At 33.2% G+C, this 22,912-nt stretch overlaps 1 protein-coding gene and 1 non-coding gene across 2 annotated transcripts in view; one reads left to right on the top strand and one right to left on the bottom strand.

Moving 5' to 3' along the window:
* The window catches only part of LOC118188648 (inactive dipeptidyl peptidase 10-like), a 1,447,514-nt gene that overhangs the window by 698,691 nt on the left and 725,911 nt on the right, over positions 1–22,912 (bottom strand). The gene's annotated exons all lie outside the window — the stretch shown is intronic.
* Positions 22,446–22,518, top strand: TRNAK-CUU (transfer RNA lysine (anticodon CUU)). The gene has a single exon. It is a non-coding gene; the product is annotated as a tRNA-Lys (tRNA).

Raw genomic sequence — 22,912 nt, 5'->3', positions numbered from 1 at the left:
CATGTTTTAAAAGTAAAAGGAAATACAACAAAATATTAAAACCTTTTAAAAAGTGAAATTTTTGGATAAATATTTGATGGAAAAATAAGTGTCCCATCACTTAGGTGAGCCATTTTTTGCTCCGTTCTAAACAATTGTATTTTATTAAATTAATATTTTAATATTTTGAGAAAATGTATGTTATGTAATAATTGTTACTAAATTTAAGTATGAAACACACCCACAAAAAATTTTACATGTTTTTTAAATTTATTTTACTACAGTTTCTTTTTGTAAAGCACAAGTGTCCCATCACTTTTGTGAAACACTGTATATATTTTCCTTTTCAGGTTCGAATATCTTTACTTCTGTAAATATCGTCTGCGCGTGTGGTTAATTTCAGATAATTTCATTTTCCACTCTAAATATCTGTACTTTTCTAAATATCGTCTGCTTATTAATTGCATTTTTCTCTCTTTTGTTTTTGGCATCTTTCTGACATTTTTAATCGCCATAATGTGCGCATGTGGGGATCTGAAAACCCCCATGAATACTGTGAGGCACAAAGGGATTCCCCAAATGTTAGTGTGTGGTGTGGACTAATGCACGCAGAGTCATTGGGACTTTCTTTTTACAGAAAAAGACTGTCTCATCAGTCGTAGACATGTTGGAAAACTTCGTATTTCCACAACTAGAAGAGCTTAAGCCACACGTCTTTTTGAAACAAGATGGTGAACCATCTTCATTGGGGTACCATCGTTCGTAGTTCTTTGAATGACCATTTTACAGGAAGATGGATTGGGCGAGGAGGTCCAATTCCTTCGCCACTCAAATCACCTGATATAACGCCGCTGGACTTTTTACTTTGGGGATTTGTAAAGGACAACGTTTACAGGAGGAGAGTGTCGAGTATGGATGACCGAAAAGCCAGAATGACAACAGCAATAGCCTCTGTGGATGCCGACATGCTTCCCTGTACCTGGCGTGAATTGAATATTGACTTGATATTCTCCGTGCGACGAAGGGGGCACACGTGGAAGTTCATTGACAAGGGTCATGAAACCTTTTGAGTCTATCTAACCATTTATTCTATTAATTTTAATCTATCTTTATTATTTTATGTGTTATTAAACATCAAAATGGGTCCGAGACTTTATAAACACCCTGTATTTTTAAGACTAAGTATCTTAATTAATATTAGATGACTCAACGAGCCTCACACGTTTTTCTTTTTAACCTTAATCCCACACATACACTGTTTCGTAAACAATTCAAAAACATGAAACAGAACGCTTAGTGACGTCATGTTTACCACAGCAGGCAGGACGTTTCTCGCTTTCTCATCTGAAAAGATCCTCTGCAGGCGTAATTATTTTTTAATGTTGAGTACGTCCAAATTAATTAATTCAAAATTAATTATCAAATTCATGTTGATTGCGATCAAATTTCAGCGTATCCTATCTATGACACAGCGGCACCATATATCCAGGCATTGTCCTGAATCAAAAAATGGCTATATTTTAGAGATTTTCTTTTTCATTTCTTCCTTCTTCCTAAGGAGTGTCGTAAACATATGCTACTTATGTGATAGCCCTTATACAATGCCCGTTCATGGGCTAAAATCCTGAGATCCATAACCATTGCTGATGACGTCCTGCCATAACGTCCTTCATTGATCATTATCGTGTTGCTTTGTTGAAATATGAAACATTTTATCACCATAGGCTAAATTTTAACATCATTATAAGCATAATGGAATATTTTAATTTCTTCGTCATTTCACTTTTCAAATCTATCCCAAAATTTGACAGCATCTTATCTATGCAGGATCATCTCATTCTCACTCATCGTAACAAAATTTACTAGATCATAGTTACTCAGCGTGACTGTTATCGCAAACGGTGGACACTGAGGAGCTATTGGGGAGAATGAACTGCGAGTGAAACCTGTGCATTTAAGTGTTATCTGAATACGGTAAACAAAAAAAAAAAAAGTCTCAGGAAACAGATTCTTTTAAAGAGGAGTATTAAGCACGATCGAGTTACATACAGGGAAAAGTGGATACAAATCTAATAGTGTGCGTGTATCCTGTCCGTTAGTCGGGATTTATACCTGGTCGAACTACCAAAGTCCGGCGGTTTTATCCACGCCGTTGCCGGTCAAAAATATGTGCATGCTTTATCAATACTACAAGCTTTGAGACATCTAATCGTTACCATACGTTTCAGCTATAAATACTTACAATACATGCATTATCTTGCAGTTAGTATCCAAAGAACTCATTCAAAACGTATATTGTAGTCTTCCACGCCCCAATCGGCGTATTTTGTTCCTACTTACATTGTAAGACGACTTATCGCTTCATAAGTAACTAAAAACAAAGTTCGAAGATTGTTTAAACAAACATTTTTATTTAAGCTTAATAAGGCGTGGCTTGTTCTTACAAATATGTCTCTGCTACTTGGGAAATTTCAAGTAACGTAAACATGAACTTAAAATCCAAATTTAAATGCTGGCGCTCTGCAACAGCAAAAGCCAAGTAAATGTTTGCTAATTTCTTAACTAATTATGCGAATGGCTCAGCTAATGCCGATAACGATCTTCTCACAGCTGGTAGAGGGAGTAGTACAACAATCAGCGCAGCCTCTGCCGAAGCTCTTTCTCTGACTTTCAAGAGCTCTTTTCCTATGTACACTGCTCAAAAAAAAAAAAAAAAAAAAAAGGGACAGTCCTATATCTCCCGATCTACTGGGCCGATTGACAAAATTCAAATTGCGTTCTTCATGTCTCGAAAGCGCGACTTAGGATATATATTAGATTTATATATAGCACTATTCTAACATAGGTATTTTGACACAAAATCGGACTTTTTCTGAAATAACATACCAATTTTTTTACATATTTCGATTCTACGACTCAAATTACGCCTAAATATGAAATTTTGTAAAATTTGGAGCGAAATTTACGGAGAAAATCACAAATTTATGTTGGCACTTTTTTGTCAGTTTGCGCCAAGTATACTTCACTTGGCGAACTTCTTAATATATGGCAACCTAGTTTCCTTTCCCGTGAGAGGAAAAAAAGTCACCATCGTTCCTTTTTTCCAAATAATATTCTTTATATTATATTTTTAATTATAACTTATTATTTTAAGTAATTTTTTCTTTTTCGAATTTCATTTTAATTGTTTAAGTTGCACGTTTTTTTTTCTTTTTTTTTTTTTTTCTTTTCTTTTCTTTTTTTTTTTTTTTCCGAATAACTCTTTTAAAATTTTCTATTTACCTATTCGAACTGCGTAAATAAATGTGCAGCGTTTATTTTTTTTTTTTTCAAATAGTTTTCTTTATATATATTTTTCGTCATAGTTATTATTTTAGGTAATTTTTATATTTTTATACTTTTATTTTAATTGTTTGTGTTGCACTGTCTCTTCAGATAATTGTTTTAAAATTTTCTATTCATTCCTTCGAACTGAGCATTTTAAATGTATTTATTAATATCAATTTTCCAGAATTTGATTTTATTTATTTGAACTGCGTTTCTGTTGGAAGAATACTTTGTAACCCAGACTACGATGAGTTTGAAAACTGCATACTATATTAAAAGAGAAAATACAGTAAAGCACAGTTTTGCACGCCTTTCAATGTTCCGTTCAGAAAAGATATATATGTAAGATAAAAATATATGAATCAGAATTATAATATAACTATAAACATTAATTCTTCCTCTCTATTCTAAAATCGTAATAACTTCTCTGCATTGCGTCATTTCTAGATCATTCTATGGCCCGCGCAACTCCGATGACGTAATAATTAAGAACTGAAACTGTCGTTGTAAACCAAAACTTTTCTCTTCGCGTGCCTCCATCTTGCATAACTACGCACTTCAGCTTTTGCTCGCTACTGTGCTAAGATGTGATTTCGCTGGCTTGCTTTCTATCCCAACAATATCAAAAATGTAAATCTTCTGTGGAAGGCACGACTAGAGTGCCAAGTGATTGTGGCCACAAATATCAATTGGAAATAAAAATGGAATTAAAACTGCTTCGACTGCCAAGTTCTTTAGATATTACCAAGTTAGCATTACTAGCATACTACGCAATCAAAATCTTCTTCAATATGGGTCTAATCACGCATCTACAGTGTTCCGGCTTTTCCATGTGCTTTTAATATTACATATATAAATAAGAGAGATGTTTTAAACATCTTTAACAACACTGCTTTAAACAGTTTTATCATTGTGCCCATTGCTTTACACAATTTTATCCTACATTTGGTTTCTTAAAATGTTATTCATTCATGTTTTAGTCAAATATTTTATTTTTGAAATCGCAAGAACCAAATATCATAACATTGAAAAGTTTTAAATTTAAAAAAAATACAAATACTAAGTTTTACGAAAAAATTTATTTTTCTTCTCTTTTTCTTTAAGCATTCTGAAAGTATATTAAAAAGTATCCAACTTTTCGAAACATTTTGGTATTTCTGACAATCATTTTAAATAAAGTTATTGCCTTCCATTTCATAAAGGCCCACAAACGGCCAAGCGGTAAAGACGCTGATCACTGGTAGTTCGGTCCGAGGTTCGAATCCCGCGAACGGGCTGGTTGCATAGGTGTTTTCGTGGTTTCCCCGATGTGTAACGTGTATACGAGCCAGTTCCCCTTAGAAAGTCCTCCACGAAAGCATCCCTCCCTTTAGGCAGATAGCCCTCGTGTGCTTTGCCATAATTAAATAATCCAATCCTTAATTAAATATAATTCATTTGTAACTTCTACTAGAACTGACGTTAAGAATTGAAGTGCAAATAAATAATATCGTGTGCAATCTTGATTAATATAAAATTAAAAATATTTGCATTCAGACAGAAAGTTTTTGAAATATTTGCAATTACTTTATAAGAAGGATTTATTAATAGCCGTAATAATTACTTATTATATTACTGATGATTAGGAATCAGTTCTTGACCATTACATTCTAAATTAGAATTTTAAGAATTATTAGAATTTTAAATTAGAATAATGAAAATACGCTACGCACAAAAATACATTTTAGGATAAAAAATGAGTTGATTTTTTATGTTTTAAAACTTCTTGAATTTAATAAACATCGTATCCTTATTGTTAATTGAATTCAGAATGTTGGGTGTCGTTTATATAATTATTCTTACTTGTTTACGTAATCTGCTGACTTATCCAGCGATTAAGTAGCTGCAGATCATTTCTACATAAACACTGAACTTCCTTTAATTCAGTCTCTAGAGGCTTGTATATTTATATCATAATTTGACTTTTATAAAATGATTATTCTAAATCTTATGTTTCTATAAAAATATACTGTGCTTTAAAAATATGGATGATAGTACCAGCCGCCATTTCAGCCACTTCAAAAGCATCAGTTTGTTTAGAAATAATAATGTCATAAAATTCATAAAATAGAAATAATAATGTCATAAAATTCATAAAATAGAAAAAATAATGTCATAAAATTCAAATAAACATCAAACGAAAATTCTCAGTTTTAGACAATTCGATTTAAACGAAGTAAAGTAGCAGATGATAAAACGCCGAAGGTAAAAATTTACTCTTACAAAAATTTACTCTTATTTAAAAAAAAAAAAAAAAAAGATAGAGAGAAATTTTAAAAAATATTAAAAAATTTATTTAAAAAAATAGCTTTTCATATAGTATTAATAAATATTTATTACGCATCATTGAGGGAAAAAATGTCATATAATTAATTCTCCGTAAAATTTTACTTGAAATTTAAGGTTAAAAATAGCTGTGGCAATACAGTGTAACAAAAATCCATAGACCACATTTGGCGTTATTATCGCTCAAAAAAAAGATGCCAAATTTCAAAACGCGAAAATATGTAAATTCGTGTATATCTTAGAAAATTTTGAATAAAAAAGTCTAACTTTTTGCAGATATGCTTAAAAATATACCTACTTTAAGATGATGGTAAAAATTTCATAGGTTAGGATTCAAAATTTTTTTCGAAAAATTTATAAAAATTATTTAAAAATAGAAATTTAAAAAATAAAACACAAAAAATGGGTAAATTTTATTTGGAATGAACCTAAATTTCGAAATGTGAGAGAAAAAATCAAAAAAGTTTAATAAAAAAAGAGATATAAATAAATATTTGCCAAATTCAATTAACATTGAAGAGCTAAAATTTTGAGAGCTAATATTTCAAAAACTGCTCGTACGATTTTTACAAAACTTGGTATTCTGGCATAATTTGAGTCGTAGAATCGAAATATGTAAAAAACTTGGTATGTTATTTCAGAAAAAGTCCGATTTTGTGTCAAAATACCTATGTTAGAATAGTGCTATATATAAATCTAATATATATCCTACGTCGCGCTTTCGAGACATGAAGAACGCAATTTGAATTTCGTGAATCGCCCCAGTAGAACAGGAGATATAGCACTGTCCCTTTTTTTTTTTTTTTTTTTTTTGAGCAGTGTACATGTATCTCATCTTACATTCTGATTAAAGCTAATGAAAAATGTTAGTAAAGCTCCAAATCATCACTTAGTGAGTTAAAATTAAAATAAATACATTACAGTGGTCCGGTAAGTGAATGATCCTTATAGCAGTGAGTCAATAGTTGGAGGGAGAGACGCTTTGGTAAAGCAAAATCTCAAAAAGTGGGTAGAAAGGCAAAATAATGTTTTGGAAACAAGATATTACGTGTTCGCATTTATTTTGATCACATCTGACGAGATGCAAGGTCAAGGACTCCGAGTAATATTCACAAAAAACATAGAAGGATTGTTATGTTTAATATCGGGATGGAAAATAGAAGATATCTTAACCCTTCGAGCATTACGGGTTAGATCCTGAAATTTCAGAGTTCCCCAAAATGTCAAAAACAAGTGCTATTTTTTATTTTAATTCCAAAATGACCCTACAACCTTGACTTCTTTTCTTCCAATATATATCCAACTCCAAATCGGTAGCAGGTGACAGGTGACAGGTGACGGAGGACGGGGACGCCTGGCGTCTAAAAGAGGTAAGCAGGCATATGTCCCACACCCTCCCCTATCCAGACGCAACAACTCCCTGTGGCCCCATAAGGACGCACCGGGAGTTTATCGATACTTCAACATAAATTACTACTTACTCATAAATTACTGCCTACTGATAACATATAAATTCTGCTTTTTCTTAAATTATCGCATACACATAAGTTACTGCTTGTGCTTGTACCTGAATTACTGCTTACACATAAATTACTGCTTACACATGAAATACTGCTTACACATGAAATACTGCTTACATTAATATGACTACATTAATATGGTGCATTAATATGATGCTCAGTTACATATACATGCTACATTACACGTTAATTTGATACATAATTACACATTATTATGATACAAATACTGAAAAATACTGCTTACACATTAATATGATACACAATTGCATAATACATTGTACATATGGCAACATTCAGATCGTAGTTCACTCATATTGGGTTATTCATTGCGGAGTATGAAACAAAATGCTGTTTCAGTTAAAGAATATACTACATAGTTGCAATGCACCGTTGCGTTACACACATATACTGTTGCACTATACATAACTGCTACTTTACACATAAGTTACTGCCTGCTGATGACACATAAATTATTACTTATATAAGTTACTGCTTACACTTAAAATTCTGGTTACACATTAATATGATACATTATTCCATAGCATTAGGATATGACAGAAAATTCGTGGTGTAGTGGTCAGCACACTGAGCCGGTATTTCAGAGGTCCATGGTTCAATTCCCGGCGAAGGCGCTGCTCATTTTTCATCTTTCCGGCTTTTCCAAAATACCTAATGTCTCTACAAGTTAGAATATTTCTATTGCTGTTGAACTGAATTTTATGGTTTGAGTACGTAGAACATGATATTTAATAAATAAAGGTAACCAACAAAACGTTAAAAAAACGCCCCTTTGGGCGTAATTTAACTCTTTCGCATTGAGAGACGACCAAATCTGTTTTCAACAAACATCGAAAACGCCCGTGTTTATGAATTTGTCTTGGAATAGTTTTCCTTTCCCCCTTGCTGCTCTTGGAGGTTTTTCTGCGGTTTCTTCCATTGTGTGCAGTTTCACCTTAGAGCCGGATTGCACCTGCGAACGTCAATAGCTTTCCGTATTTCTCCTTTATTTGCTTCAAAAGAATGATTGACATGTCTTTTAACAACTCGCGAAACCAATGAGCCATACACTAACGTGGAGGGGAAAGAACTAGGTAGAAAATAAACAAGGCGTTGGGGCGGTTTGCCGTTGCCTGAATGAACGGGCGGCGTTACGGGCGACTTCGTTGCGAAAGAGTTAAAATCTGAAACTTTCAGATTTTTTTTGCATCTTATATAATTTTTTATTGTTTATAAAATACTCTAAGAGTACTCTAAAGGACTCTAAAGGACCTAAAGTAACAAAATGTACAAAAGATATATTTTTAAGGTAAGAAAGGGTAAAGTTTCAAAATTTAAATTCTGTGTAATAATATATAAAACACTTGTGGAGTATTTATTTAATGCGAAAAGAAATAGCATTATTTGTTTCTGTATGCAAAAAGACACTAATATATATTTTTTTACTTTGATTTACAGCACGTTAAAGTAAACAACAAATAATTCCACGTTTAATTCGGTTGAGAGAAATTGTACATTGTACTTTATTTTACGGGAATAAAAATATCTTACATTTTGCTGCTTGATCTTAACTAAAATAAGGTACGAAAAAAAATAAAACTTTCCTGTTCTTACACTGCGATAGATGTGTAATTCAAAGTTTGAAAGCTGTTGAAGAATAAGTAAAAAATGTCGAAAAAATTTTCTGACATTTCTTCACATTTATTTGAAGTAAAAAATGTTTCAGACACGTCAGCTGTTACGAACACTTCGCTTCGATATGTGACATCTCTCGCTCTCCAGTTTTCCTACAAAAACCTCAGTGAAAGAAAAATTCTTCGGCAAAAATGTCTTTTAACTTCTCTAGATATGTTAACTAGCATTATGCTACAAAACGCACAAAAATATATGAAATAAGATGTCAGTCACTTACTCTATTTGAATATGACCATAGAAGCATTCGTTTGAAATGGTCCGTATATTTTATATTTTATGTTAAGTGATAAAGAGCATGTAACTTTAAAACACAATTAAATGCCATCTAAAATATGCACTAATTTCAGTTTCACTAGTTACGTGAAAATCTGTAATATATGAAAATTCGCTAATTATATGAACCTTAATAATAGTATATTAAAATTTACTAATTATATGAATCTTAACAATAAATTAAAATTTACAATTCTATAAAATTTCGTACAATATAGTAAACATTCACTTAAATGTATAAAATTCTACTAAAATGCCATTATATTTTATAACTCTTTGATGATTACAGTAATATATAATCTTCTCCTAACTGGCAAAGCTTTAAAAAATCCTTATTGAAGTAAATACACTGACTACCAATAAGTATTTGGACACCTGTGATAGAAAAGAAAAACTAACTTTATTCAAAATTAATAGTTGGTAGAGCCTCAACGAGAGGTAATTACAGCTTGGACACTTCGGGGCATACTTTCCACAAATCTTTGTATGACAGCTAGTGGTATTTTCTTCCACTCGACTTGGAGAAGACATAGAAGTTCCTTCACCGATTTTGCACGGGTAGTGCATCCCTGAATTCGGCGATGCAACTCATCCCAGAGGTTCCCGATAGGGTTCATGTCTGGACTCTGGGAAGGCCAGTCCATTCGATGAACTCCATCGGCACCATACCAAGCCTTGGTTAACGTTGAAACATGATAACTGGCATTGTCGTTCTGAAAGTAATAGGGGTCCAACCCGTAAAACTGTCACAACGTAGGAAGCACATTGTCATCCAAAATAGTGCAGTAGTTGTCGGAGTTGAGCTTACCATGAACGGGGACCAAGGATCCCAGCCCATACCAGGGGAAACACTCCCAGGCCATAATTCCACCTCCACCGAACTTGACTGTTGGCACAATGCATTCTGTCAGGAGACGTTCTCCAGGTAGACGCCAGACCCAAACCCTGCCATCCGAACGGTAAAGGGTGAACCTTGATTCGTCACTCCAAAGAACCCGTTTCCACTGATCTACGGTCCAATTTCGATGTGCTTTGCACCACATTAACCGAGCATCGCGGTTGGACTTTGTGATCAAAGGCTTATGGGCAGCAGCACGACCATGAAAACCAAGCAGATGTGCTTCCTTACGGATGGTATTCAATGAAACAATACTCCCGGATGCCTGTTGAAACTCCTCGCGGATGAGGGCCATCGGTTAGGTGCGGTTCTTCCAAATTTCTCTGGACAGCACTCGTCGGTCTCTATCTCCCAGTTTCGTTGGTCTGCCGACTCGGGGCATATTCCGACAATCACCGCTCACCTTCCACTTCTTAATCACATAGGCAACTGTCGATTATGGGTACTTCATATCGCTAGATATGTCCCTTAAGGATCGGCCACATTTGTGATACCCGATAATTATACCTCGAAATCGGAGAGCTCCGAACTGCGAGGCATCTTGCATGACACTAAAGCCAATGCTGTTTCCTACACGATATATACCGGCGGAGTCCGTGACGTACCTTAGGACCGCAGATATCGTCATTTGCATAGGTGTCCAAATACTTATTGGTAGTCAGTGTACACTCCAAAACGTTTGAGAAATTTATATTAATATAATAAATAGTACAGTTTCATAGCAAGCGAATCAGCAAATACTGTTTTACTAGTTACTCACTAGCGAATCAGCAAATACTAGCGAACCAATCTCACTAGCGAATCAGCAAATACTAGCGAACCAATCTCACTAGCGAATCAGCAAATACTGTTTCACTTTCACATCAGAAAAATATTACTAAATTATTTGAATGCAGGGTAACCAGTGTGGAAATTTAGTAATTAATTTTATATTTGAACCTGAAATTTTGATGAACGTATTCCAAATCTAAGAAACTTCAGATATCGCTGTACATCAAATATCCAATGCAATCTATATAATTGATATATGCCATTCTTAAACATTGAAAAATTACAATTAAGATCTAGACTAGGGATAGTCAACTTGGTACCTACCATCCACTAGGTGGCGATTTAAGATTTAATTGTGGGCGATTGAGGTTTTTGTCCTTTTTTGATGAAAGTCCGTTCTCCTTACATGCAGCTCTCTACTGTTTCCATATAAGGCTTTCCCACTTTTCTTAGATATTGCTCTGTGACTATAGCTCACATAACGGGATTAGCACATCTTAACAAAACGTAAGGCTAGGAGAAATGTCATCGAGAAATACAGTTTTTCTTTTCCTATTATTGAAGGATTCCTAACCGAAACAGTTTCGCTGGAACCAATGTCTCGGATAGCTACGCGGGATATAAATTTTCTGATTCTTATATATATAAGTGGATTTAACTGTATATATTTTTTATTAAGCTTCTACTCAAAAAATAACTTTGTGTTTAAGCTACATTAAGTTATTGCGGAACCGAGGAGCGAAAAAGAAATTTTGTACTAGTAAACGGTTGTTAGGCATAAAAAGATTTACCACACCTAACCTAGACTAAAGATATTAATAAAGTGATTGGTACAGTTTCATAGCACATCAGTCTTAATACCATTCATTTAAGAAAAAGACGTCAAAATTATTTGAGGAAATGAAAACCGTTGTGGACATATAGCAATCAAGTTCATATTTTAATGTGTCTTTTTAATGAGCATGTTCCGAATCAAAGGAACTTTAAATACCTCTGTAGATGAAAGATTTAATGCAGTCTATACAAATGATATATGCTATTCTTTAACATCGAAAAAATTTAATAAAGATCTAGAGTACAGATACCAGACTGGACAGTGTTGAATTATCTTAACAGTAATCCAGATTCCAATTGAAAAGTAATATTAAAATTAAGAAAAACGGGGTGACAAATATAAACAATTTAAATTGTAGAAACTATTAAGTTTCTTAAAGCAGAAAACATTCAAAATCTTCTGTACCCTCTAGGGACTAAAACCACGGATCTTCCAGTTTCTTCTCTGGACTTACTAATTATTTACTCCTTAATAGAACATATGGTGGAGTACCTATATTATCCCACACTCGATGTGTGCCCAGAGAGTACCACGAGCCTAGACAATTATATCCAGGTGGTCACGATTTATCGTTCACCATATTTCAGTTCGCGAGCCGTTGTAAAGATATTAAGATTTTCGGAGCGAGGAACTTTACACTGACCTTAACGTGTATATTAAATACAAAGCTTTTAACATTCTTCTTATACTATACACATACTTCTTATACTAGCACACACAGGACAATACGGCATTTTCTTAAGAACTTAATGTATTCCCGAAAACTTGAGTTCTCAAAGTGCAGGAAGTAAAAAATGGTGGTTTAAATTCGTTATCTTCTGTTCTTGAGATAAAAAGTATAGAATGAATGGACTCAGAATTAAGCATCAATTTCTAATCATATGTGAAGTTAAAGATTCGGGATATTTTAAATATTTAATTTCTAATTTTTGAAAGCAACTCAAACAAATAAATATTGCTTCTTTTTATCTTATAAGGATATAATTTTCATAATATGTTTTGCTTAAACTGGTAAATTTTTTTTGCTCAACAGGACAATTTAAGGAAAGATTTACAACAGGAGAAAAAAACCTACTAAGATAAGTACCTATGATCGAAAAAGCTAAATAATGAAATTGCTAACAAAAAGCAACAATGAGTCAAAAGAATTTTTAATAACTGATCTGAACATATTTTATTAGTAAGAGGTTATTAGTATTTGCAGAAAAAGTGTGAATTTTCTCTTCAACCCTTTTTTTTATTTTCAGTGGCATCGGAAGACTCGCAGCAGTTTAGTTGAGTATTCATCATGCAGAATATTAAAACTTTCGTGGCTGATTCAGCCATTCTGCTTCTTTCTTCAGATCATATGATATTCATCATTGAGAATACTCTTTCGAATGCCGCCGATCTGCCTGATATGCTGAAAATATACGCTGTTTTTTTTAAGAAGAGAGCGCCATTTTTTCTCTTTAAAGGGACGGAAAACTGTATCCATTTTTTTACAACTTTTCTTTCTTCATATTTCAAAATTAGATGACTTTCCAATCACTATTGTATTATTTATGACAGTTTCATTAATTTTTTTTTAACTGGAGCTTCATTTTCAGTCCATTTTAATTCATTGGCATTTATTCAAATAAAGGATCTGCTTCGCCAAAGTTGTTTTCCTATAGTTCAATGTAAGACAGACATCTGCCGTAAAATACTATAAATCTTGTAAGCTTGATTGCTGTTAATAATTTCCTTATTTTCTAGTATTTCAAAAAGTTTTGTTTTCCTTTTGATGCATTAATTTTATTATTAGGATTTTCTCAAGGTTGTAGGGTTTCCCTTATTTTGCATAACAAATCACTTAAACACCTCCTGAACCTCGCATTTTCAACTCGCATTTCCTTGCCAAAGTATTTAAACGGGTGGATTCTGTGGTTTATTCATTTACTTACGATACATTCTTTCATCACGAACAGGACTTTTTATGTTTGCGTAAATGATGTTGACTCCTGCAAAAAGAATATTCGTAGTGGTGTTCCTCAAAGCTCGGTCCTAGGACGGATATTGTATTTATTTTATGCTGTATATTTTTTCAGAAATACCACAAAACAACACTATTTTGGCTTATGCAAATGACACCGCGTTAGCTGTAAGACCTGCACATGTAAATCACGCAGACAAAATCTTCAAGATTTTATTCCTTCGATTGAACAGTGGTGTGCACAATGGAAAATACAAATGAATGCCTCATAGTCACAGCTCTTAATCATTCGGAAATGCAAAAGGAACGCTCCGATCAAAAATCAGCTTTCATTATTCAACGAAATTGTTTTGGTGGTTTCCCAGGCCAAATATCTTGGTGTTTTATTTAATAACAGCCTTACTTGGACACATCATGTTAATAATGTGCGTGACAGGGCACTTAAATTATCTAATGTTTATATCAAATTATTGGGAAATATGTTTCACTGGACCTGAACAAGAGACTTATTTACCTATCCATTATCAGAACAGTCATGACTTACGCTTTGCCAGCATGGACTACTATCTCCGATAAGGAACTTGAAGAAGCTTCAAGTGGTGCAAAGCAGATATTTTCGCATTATTACAAATGCCAACTTCTATGTGCGTAACAAATGTCTTCACGACGACTTTAAGATCGAACAGTTGGCGACATTTCTCAAAAATCTCAATCAACGCTTCGAACAGAGAGCACAAGAATGTAATATAAAGAACCACTTTGAACGTTTCAGCTACAAGTTTCTTCCTGAGAACCGCCATCTTCGTCTTTTGCTGCTTGCATGCTTAGCGGTAACCAAAATTTTGATGCATAAAGCTTGAATGTGATTTCACATCCGCTCTGTCCGAACTCTCAGCTGAATATGTGTATATAGCATGTTTTTGACTTCATCCTCACCTATCATTTAATGCAAAGCAAATGTTTGTAAATATTGTATATTATAGTCTTCCAGTTTATAAGAAAAATGTGTATTTATGTATTATATCTTGTTTCCAGGACTCACTTAGGCATTTCTAACCCTGCAGGGTTACATGAAGCAACCAAATGAAGATAGCCGGTATACAGCTTGCAGCTTTGCATGCTAAACGCGACGGCAACAGCAAATGGGATGATGTGTCCAAGCGTGTTTTCGATAGATAGTGCATGTTACGAGTCTCTCCTTGCTGTTACTCCGAGTGGTTGATACGCCTTTTTGGACATTTAATAACTCCGGGTAAGTTGTTGAGTCATCCGGTAGGTTGTTGAGTCAACCTAGTTAGCCTTAACTTCAATTTAGATCAACACTATCTTTATCTTTTGAATTTATTGTGTAGCGATTCTTAAGTTCCAGCTGAAGTTGTAGATTTTATTGTAAGCATGAAGTACGTGCCTTTTTCTGTTCAGAGTTTGACGAATAATAAAAGGTGTTTTTTTAAATCTTCTTCGGTGTTGGTATTCTTTACACTTGTGCGAAAAGTTGCCAGTATTCCTTAGTAGGATCTAGCAGAGTTTATGTTACCAAAGAAAGTAAATCCTACAACGTTTTTCTTTAATTTTCCGTTTTCACTGACAATATCAGTTGCACTCGCTTTTGTACTTTCCATAATCAAGACAATTAAATTAAATATTTCGATAACCAATGACAACCATATTTCTTCTTAGTTTATTCTTAATTCTATTTCAAATATTAGTGTTTTATTTACGTTTAACACCTTCAAAATTAGCATTGCAATTATCTCAAAAAACCCCGTAATTGTTTTGGTGTATTATGAGTTTTTGAAATCGACATTAAACGGTTAATCAGTATTTCTGCAGTTTCACCGAGAACTAACTGAAAGATTAAGTTTTATGTCATAACCCCGTACAAAATACCGTATAACAATTGACACGGCTTTAATTTTCTAGTTAGAAGTGAATTATTTTTACTCCTTATATATTCAGGACTTTTAGAATTTTGCCAAATAACCGTGAAAAAAATCTCGGTCAGTGCTGGATGTGTGGCAATTTATTAATGTAAGGGCAAAAAGAAACAAAGGACGAAAATAAGCGTTAGTAAATCTGAGTGTTATGTCCAAATTAGTAGACTGGCAAAAAAAAAAAAAAATCAGAAAATATTTCTCATTTGTTTTACTTTACATTACCATATTTTACTGAATATTATTTGATCTAAAAATATATTTTTAGCTTTGGAGTAAATTGCGTTTTTGTTAAATCTTTATTAACCTACGTGTTTCAAAATTTATGTTTGAATTTTATTTTATTAATATATGAATTGTCTTCTAACTTTTGAATCAACGGCCTCCAAACTATACGGACTGAATACTTTTGGTAAATACAGTCTAATAGTAAATATTGCTAGAATAGATTAACTAGTGTTTTATGGGAAATTTATTTATTTATTTATTGCACTCTAGATTGTGTAAAAATTAACAATAAAAATATTTTTAAAGCGGGATGAGCTTCATTTCATATTAATAAATTGTACTAATAAACTGCGGTTAAACTGTATGAGGAAAAGCATATAGATTTTTATGTAAGAAAAGTGGATACTTTTTATTTTTCTGAACAGTTTGGTTTCTAAATTGGTGGTAAAGTAGATTCCAGTTTTGCTTTATTTCAATGCAGTTAAAATCATCTTTGTAACATAATATAAAATTAAAATGTATTTTGTTTAATTCATGTATCGACCAGTACTAGTGTAATTTCACTAAAAAATACAAATCATTTATTCCCAGTATGGAGGAGGTTAGATTTCTACTTAACTTTTGAGAGATATTAGATTGGGGAGAGGATCCAGGGGTCTCCCACACCTCTCCTCTACCACCTGACCCCACGAAACATGGAGGTAGGAAAAGAAGGAGGGGCCAGTCCGCACTAGAAGTGAAGCACTACTTTGAAGCTTGGGTCACCAGATGGGGTGTTCTTTGTTTACATTCAGAAGCTCGCTTGACACGGTTCTGATAGTATTTCGACACACGACAGTTCCATACAAATCGAAAAAGGGACACTTTCGCATGAAAGAAACATTCATAGTGTGATGGATAATAGCAATTTGTATAGTTTAGTGACATTTACGCAAAAATCACATCTTGGTTATTTTTCGATAACTAACAACAGTGCGATTTTGATTATGAATTTGTTTTATAAAATTTTAAGCTGTTGAACTACAAAAATATAGATTTTAAGCAAAATGTTATGCTTAAAAGAATGAAAAATACCTTACGGTACATTTAAAATTGTATACGTCTTTCGATACCCTTGATAGAGTATTCGCTACTTTTATTTTATTTTCCAAACGCCAAAATGTTTTAAATAAAACAAATTTTTTTCACATCCATATATTATTGTTGCATATGATTGCAAAAAGCATGTATCTGCCTTTGACAGAATACATAAATATTCATTAAATTATTTATATATGAATTTGAAATAAAGAATTTATACACTTATAAACAACTGTGAAAGTACTGTGAAGAAATCTAATTATTAAATGTATCTAATTTATAATGATTATAAATGTTATCTAAATATATAATAACCTTAATATTGAATTGTAAACATAAATTGAAATCCTGTTGACAAATACGTTATAAAACTATTTAAGCAAGAATTGTTCGTATAGGAAAGCAATCTGTTAAAAGGTATTGTAAAGCAAATGCTATGACATGCGCACTTAAGAAAGTAATAAAGAGTTTTGGAATATGTATTGTTAAAATGAAGGGTAAAAAAAAATCTGATAAGTATAATTAAAAGAATTATTCCCCTTACATTTTATAATAACTGAGTTACAAGTTTTAAATAATACTTAATTTACTTTTTTTATTCCCTTTCAGAAATGTTCAGAGAAAGTCAAGTACTATTTAAAGTATTTCGCTAATTCCTAATAATTCTCTAATTTAAAATGAACCGAATAGAGCATTAATTATAAATTGACTTACATTTTTCGATTTAAAAGATGCCTCAGAAGTCAAAAAATCATGTCATATTTAAGAAAGTATTTTAGGAAGAAGCTCTATAAATAGAAAAGAAATAATGCATAATTTTAATATTAATAATACAATAAACTTTGATCTTAATTTTTTTTGTACCTTAACCGAATAAAATCGAATTACCTTAATTTTTTTTTTCTAATGTAATTAACGAAAACTTGTGAAACTATTTCATTCAAATTAAACCATTCTGAGAAAACTGTCCTGTGAAAAGTATAGCATTTAATTCCGTTCAGAATGAAATGTTGTTTAAAAATATGTTGTTTTCATATACTTAGGACTCTGAAGTGTTGTAGAAAAAGAAAATATATACATTTATATGTATATTTACGACGTAATTACAAAATATTTACATCCGTACGCGTCAAATCCCATTGAACTCAATGGTAAATGACCCAATGTTTTGGTCACCACGTAGGGATCGCCGGTGCTTCAGAGCAGGGTACGGGAGAAACTTGTTTAGGGCGAAACGATATTAGGCTAGCTGTACATTTAAAGTGCCCCCAATGATGCAAAGACATTATACATTTAAAACATCCATACCAACTTTGGGATTCGAACCCAAAGTTGGCTTGGATATTCTGGCCAACTTTGGCTCTTCTGTATGGCAGTCAAAGTTACTAATCATTACCCCGTCTGGGAAGCCTTTATTTCCCCAAAACATTAATTACAGGAAGCATAAATATATATTATTTAACCTTTATGTTTTCCCACTTTTAAAATCATAATAAACAATCAATTATAAAACATTCAAATTCATATCACAGTTAACTGTATTTCAGTAATTCATGTAATTGGTCAAAAGCTAGGTACCTTTAAAGTTATCCGGGCCCAACAGCGGCCGAGCGGTAAAGTCGCTGAACACTGGTAGTTCGGTCCGAGGTTCGAATCCCGCGAACGGGCTGGCTGCATGGGTGTTTTCGTGGTTTTCCCCATGTGTAACGTGTGTACGAGCCAGTTTCCCTTAAAAAGTCCTCCACGAAAGGCATCCCTCCCCTTAGGCAGATAGCCCTAGTGTGCTTTGCCGTAATTCAAATACACACACATTTAAAGTTATCCAAAATGCAATTATAATGCGAAGACATTTGTACTATTTTTGGAAGAACCAGTAAATTTAGGAAATTAAATGTACCCTCATGGTATTCGAACAGCGGATCTTCCAGTTGCCAGCTGAATGTGCTAACCACTTACACTACAAAAGAAGACATTGAAAAATGCAATAATTCCTTATGTAATCCTCGAAGTGTCGTAAGTTTTCATTGAGGAAATAAGGGTTTTGTATGAATGCATTTATTATTTAAAACACAAACGCAATAATATTACTGATTTAAGCTCTTATTAATCTCAAACTTTTAAGGAATCATGGACACTTTATCACACCGAATCAATGCATTTCTTTGCACGATCTCATATTTCCTTATTCTAATGCTACACGCAAAGACAAGACTTTACCAATGTTTCAGAAAATATGACAGGTCTCTCAATATTCTGGAAATATAGCTTCCTTTTTTTTTCGATATTGGAATCCAGGAAAATCCGGAGAGGCGAATCAGTGGAACATAGGAATAACATGTTATTCCAACCTTCTCTTTCGCATGATTTATTATTGGAGGGTTGCAACCGAGTGCGCTTAGGAAAATATGGGATCATTAACATTCTTCGGGTATTCGATGCTACATAACATAGTTACGAAAGCTCAGAAGACGAAGAGTTGTTTGCAGTTATGGATACCCGCATTTCTTTCTGCATACGTTAAATTGGATTGCTAAGCAGCTATAAACTAGTTATTCCTACTTTTAATGAGTATGCTGAAATAAACACATTTCCTTTATTTAATCTACTAAATTTTCAATATTTCCTAATTCGAAAAGTTCATGAAATTTATCTAAATAAATTAATACTTAAATTTTGCGTAAAAATTTATTTTATTCAAAAATTGAGTAGAAATAAAATTTAAATAAATTTTCTCAACTAAAAAATATACCATTATCACTCATCAGTTATTGTTTAAAAAGTAATTTGAGGGTGGAGAAGAAAAAGGAACGTAAGGAATGAAAATTCATGATAATTTCGCATCACTGGATTAACAGTTTCTCGGCTTAATTCTTACGTTAACATTTTATTAGGGATGGAAACTAGAAAGGAAGTGGTAACGCGATTAAGTAGTAGGTAATTGAATAAAATTTTCACTGCACATTTCTAATTGAAATTGCATTTTTAAATCAAGCAAAATCTAGAAAACTATTCATTACCGTTATTTTACATTTATTCGTAATATTTTTATTACATGCCTACGCAGATTTTCTTCATTAAGTAGTGTTCATTTATTTTTTGAAAAAAAAAAAAAATCATCCCGCGTCTCAAAATTTTGTTGGAAATGGCGAAAAACGGAAGTAACTTTTGTAACCTCTAGAAGTGACTTCTTATTTGATTCCAGAAGCTTAACATACCCTTAGGGTAATTCAGAATTCAAACTTCTAATTTAAGTTTTGGGGCCCACTAGCGGCCGAGCGGTAAAGTCGCTGACTACTGGTAATTCGGTTTGAGGTTTGAATCCCGCGAACGGGCTGGATGCATGGGCGTTTTCGTGGTTTTTCCCATGTGTAACGTGAATACGAGCCAGTTTCCCCTAGAAAGTCCTCCGCCAAGGCACCCCTCCCCTTAGGCAGATAGCCCTCGTGTGTTTTGCCATAATTAAATGCACCAATTTTAAGTTTTGGAAGAGGACAACTTTGCAGATTATGTTTAGGAAATTCCTAAAAAGAGCAGCGTAAAATTATTTAAAGTTTAAAAAATTGCAATTACAGTAAAAATTAGTAAGATCCGAAATTCACTTATTCACTGGATATTCACGAAATAAATTTCCTTAGATTTAAAAAATATCCCTCAAATTTTAGGAAAATAATCACACAATTTCGCACCGAGATACGTTATTGATCTAGTTTTTAATAAACAGAGGTTTGACAGCATTTTTAAATTCTTTAAATGTCCTGATATGAAGACTGCAAAAATAAATTAAGTAAAATTAAATTTAAAACTATTTGTTTGTTACTTTGACACCATATTTATTGGATTAATGTTATACAATAAAAATAAATCCATTTATAAAAGCATACACAGGAATAAGTCTCTCGAATGAGGTCATGCAAAAAATTATTAGCATTTTTTTTTATTCTGGAGTAATTATAGCTTTTGTCTTTATGGCTAGGTAAAAGAATTTAAAATGTGAAAAATATCAAAGGTTTAAAAAAATTGAATCCTACAATTTTTTAATCTGAACTTTTTAAAAGCACTACATTTTTTTGTGCAATATTTACTTTATATTCGTTTTTTATGGTAATGTTTATTTTAAATCCTTTAAAGTTTCTCGTTGTAATTCTTTCGACTAACAAACGCTCTATTACTATTAAAAAAAGAAATAATTGTTTTGTTTTATTTAAATAAATTATTCTCTAATAACCCTGTCTAATACGTTATTCTTGGTATTTTTTCAAGCCAATTATTAGAAAGGATAATCAAAAACATTATTTTGTTCATTAATCTCCTAGTGACGATAAAGTTTAAAGAAGTATATAGTTAGATGTAAGACATTATTTCTTTTGATGCTGCTTTTATTGACTAATCGCAGAAATTAATAACTTAATCGAATTAAGTGACATTAGCGTTTTCTTATTAAATACTTGAGAAAAAGTATTAAAATAAATTATGTATTGTAAGCAATAAGTTTACAAAGTTCAGACATAAATAAATAATTGAAGTCACGGAATACATACAATGCATTGCTGCGTGCGTACGGGTTCGTAATGGATTGAATGCACATAAAACCGAAGACAGCTAGATGAAATTTATTTTCCAAAAGAAACACTTTTCAGTTCTGGAACGTTTCACAAAAATGCTCTCAAAGCTTTTCTCAGAATTACAAAACACTATCAGTAGGTTACACTTCAATCTACTAAGAACATCGAGCACAGCAAAATCCTTTTAATTGCATTTAAAAGGAGAAGCTCTCACTGGCGACAGGTGAGAGCAGAATCCGGAAATCCGGGTGGCTTTCACTGCCTATTCGGGTATTGTCCGGATCTCGCAACTGTCCAGAAGAACAACATTACTAAACAGTGGCTGATGGTATTGCGTATTGATGGATATATTGATGGACAGTCGTATTGCGTATTCTTACAATATCAGTGTTTATTATACACATTATATGGCGATATAAAGATATCTTACATCGAAAAGTGGTATTTTTCCTAGTAATTGTACGTTTTACATTTTCAAGAATGTTGAAGATTTAAAATATAGCATTAAACACTGAACTGAAAGCGTATTAGGTATTTCTCCCGTCGTTTTAGCATGCCTTCGTAGTGCAGTGGTCAGCACGTTGAGCGCGTATTTTAGAGGTCCGTGGTTCGATTGCCGGTGAAGGCGTTGCTTATTTTTCAATCTTCCTTCCTTCCAAATAACCTAATGTATCTACAGTGGCGCCCGAACTGAAAGGGTAGTGGATGATGATGGTGCTTCACACCCAGTATTTGGCGGTTGGGTTCCCTAAAACCCCAGTCACCCATTAAAGGAGTAGTATATAAGGTATTTCTCCCGCCGTCTTAGCATGCCTTCATAGTGTAGTGGTCAGCACGTTGGACGCTTAGTCCAGAGGTCCATGGTTCGATTCCCGACGAAGGCTTTGCTCATTTTACAATCTTCCTTGCTTCCAAATAACCTAATGTTCCTACAGTGGCGCCCGAACTAAAAGGGTAGTGGATGATGATGGTTCTCCACATCCAGGATTTGGTGGTTGGGTCACCTAAAACCCCAGTCGCCCTTCAAAAGGGTAGTATATAAGATATTTCTCCAGCCGTCTTAGCATGCCTTCATAGTGTAGTGGTGATCACTTTGGACGCTTATTCCAGAGGTCCGTGGTTCGATTCCCGGTGAAGGCGTTGTTCATTTTGAAATCTCTGTTGCTTCCAAATAAATAATGTCTCTACAAGCGGTGTTATGTTGAATTAATACATCATTATACATTAATACTGCAACTCGATATATTAATCCATACAATAGTAAAAGTTCCTAAACTCTACAGACATATCGCAGTGTAGTATAAGTGCACATTATGGAACTTAAGATACGTTACATGGAAAAGAAGTGCTCATTAATTATACATATACGTAGAGATCTCTCAATACTCCGAACTCAACACTAATCTACACAAATGGGACTGGTCTCTCCGATCTTATATAATTTCCCTTGGCCACAGTGGAATCTCTAGTACCCTCTATTTTTCGAAATTACTGGAAGGTATATACGATTAAATTCACATCTTCGGTTTTAGAC

Source organism: Stegodyphus dumicola, chromosome 6, assembly GCF_044657685.1.
Source record: "Stegodyphus dumicola isolate Sdum_Otavi_A_Nest chromosome 6, ASM4465768v1".
In the NCBI taxonomy this organism is placed as follows: domain Eukaryota; kingdom Metazoa; phylum Arthropoda; class Arachnida; order Araneae; family Eresidae; genus Stegodyphus; species Stegodyphus dumicola.
Note: the sequence above shows the minus strand (reverse complement) of the source record. Positions and strands in the feature narration are given on the sequence as shown.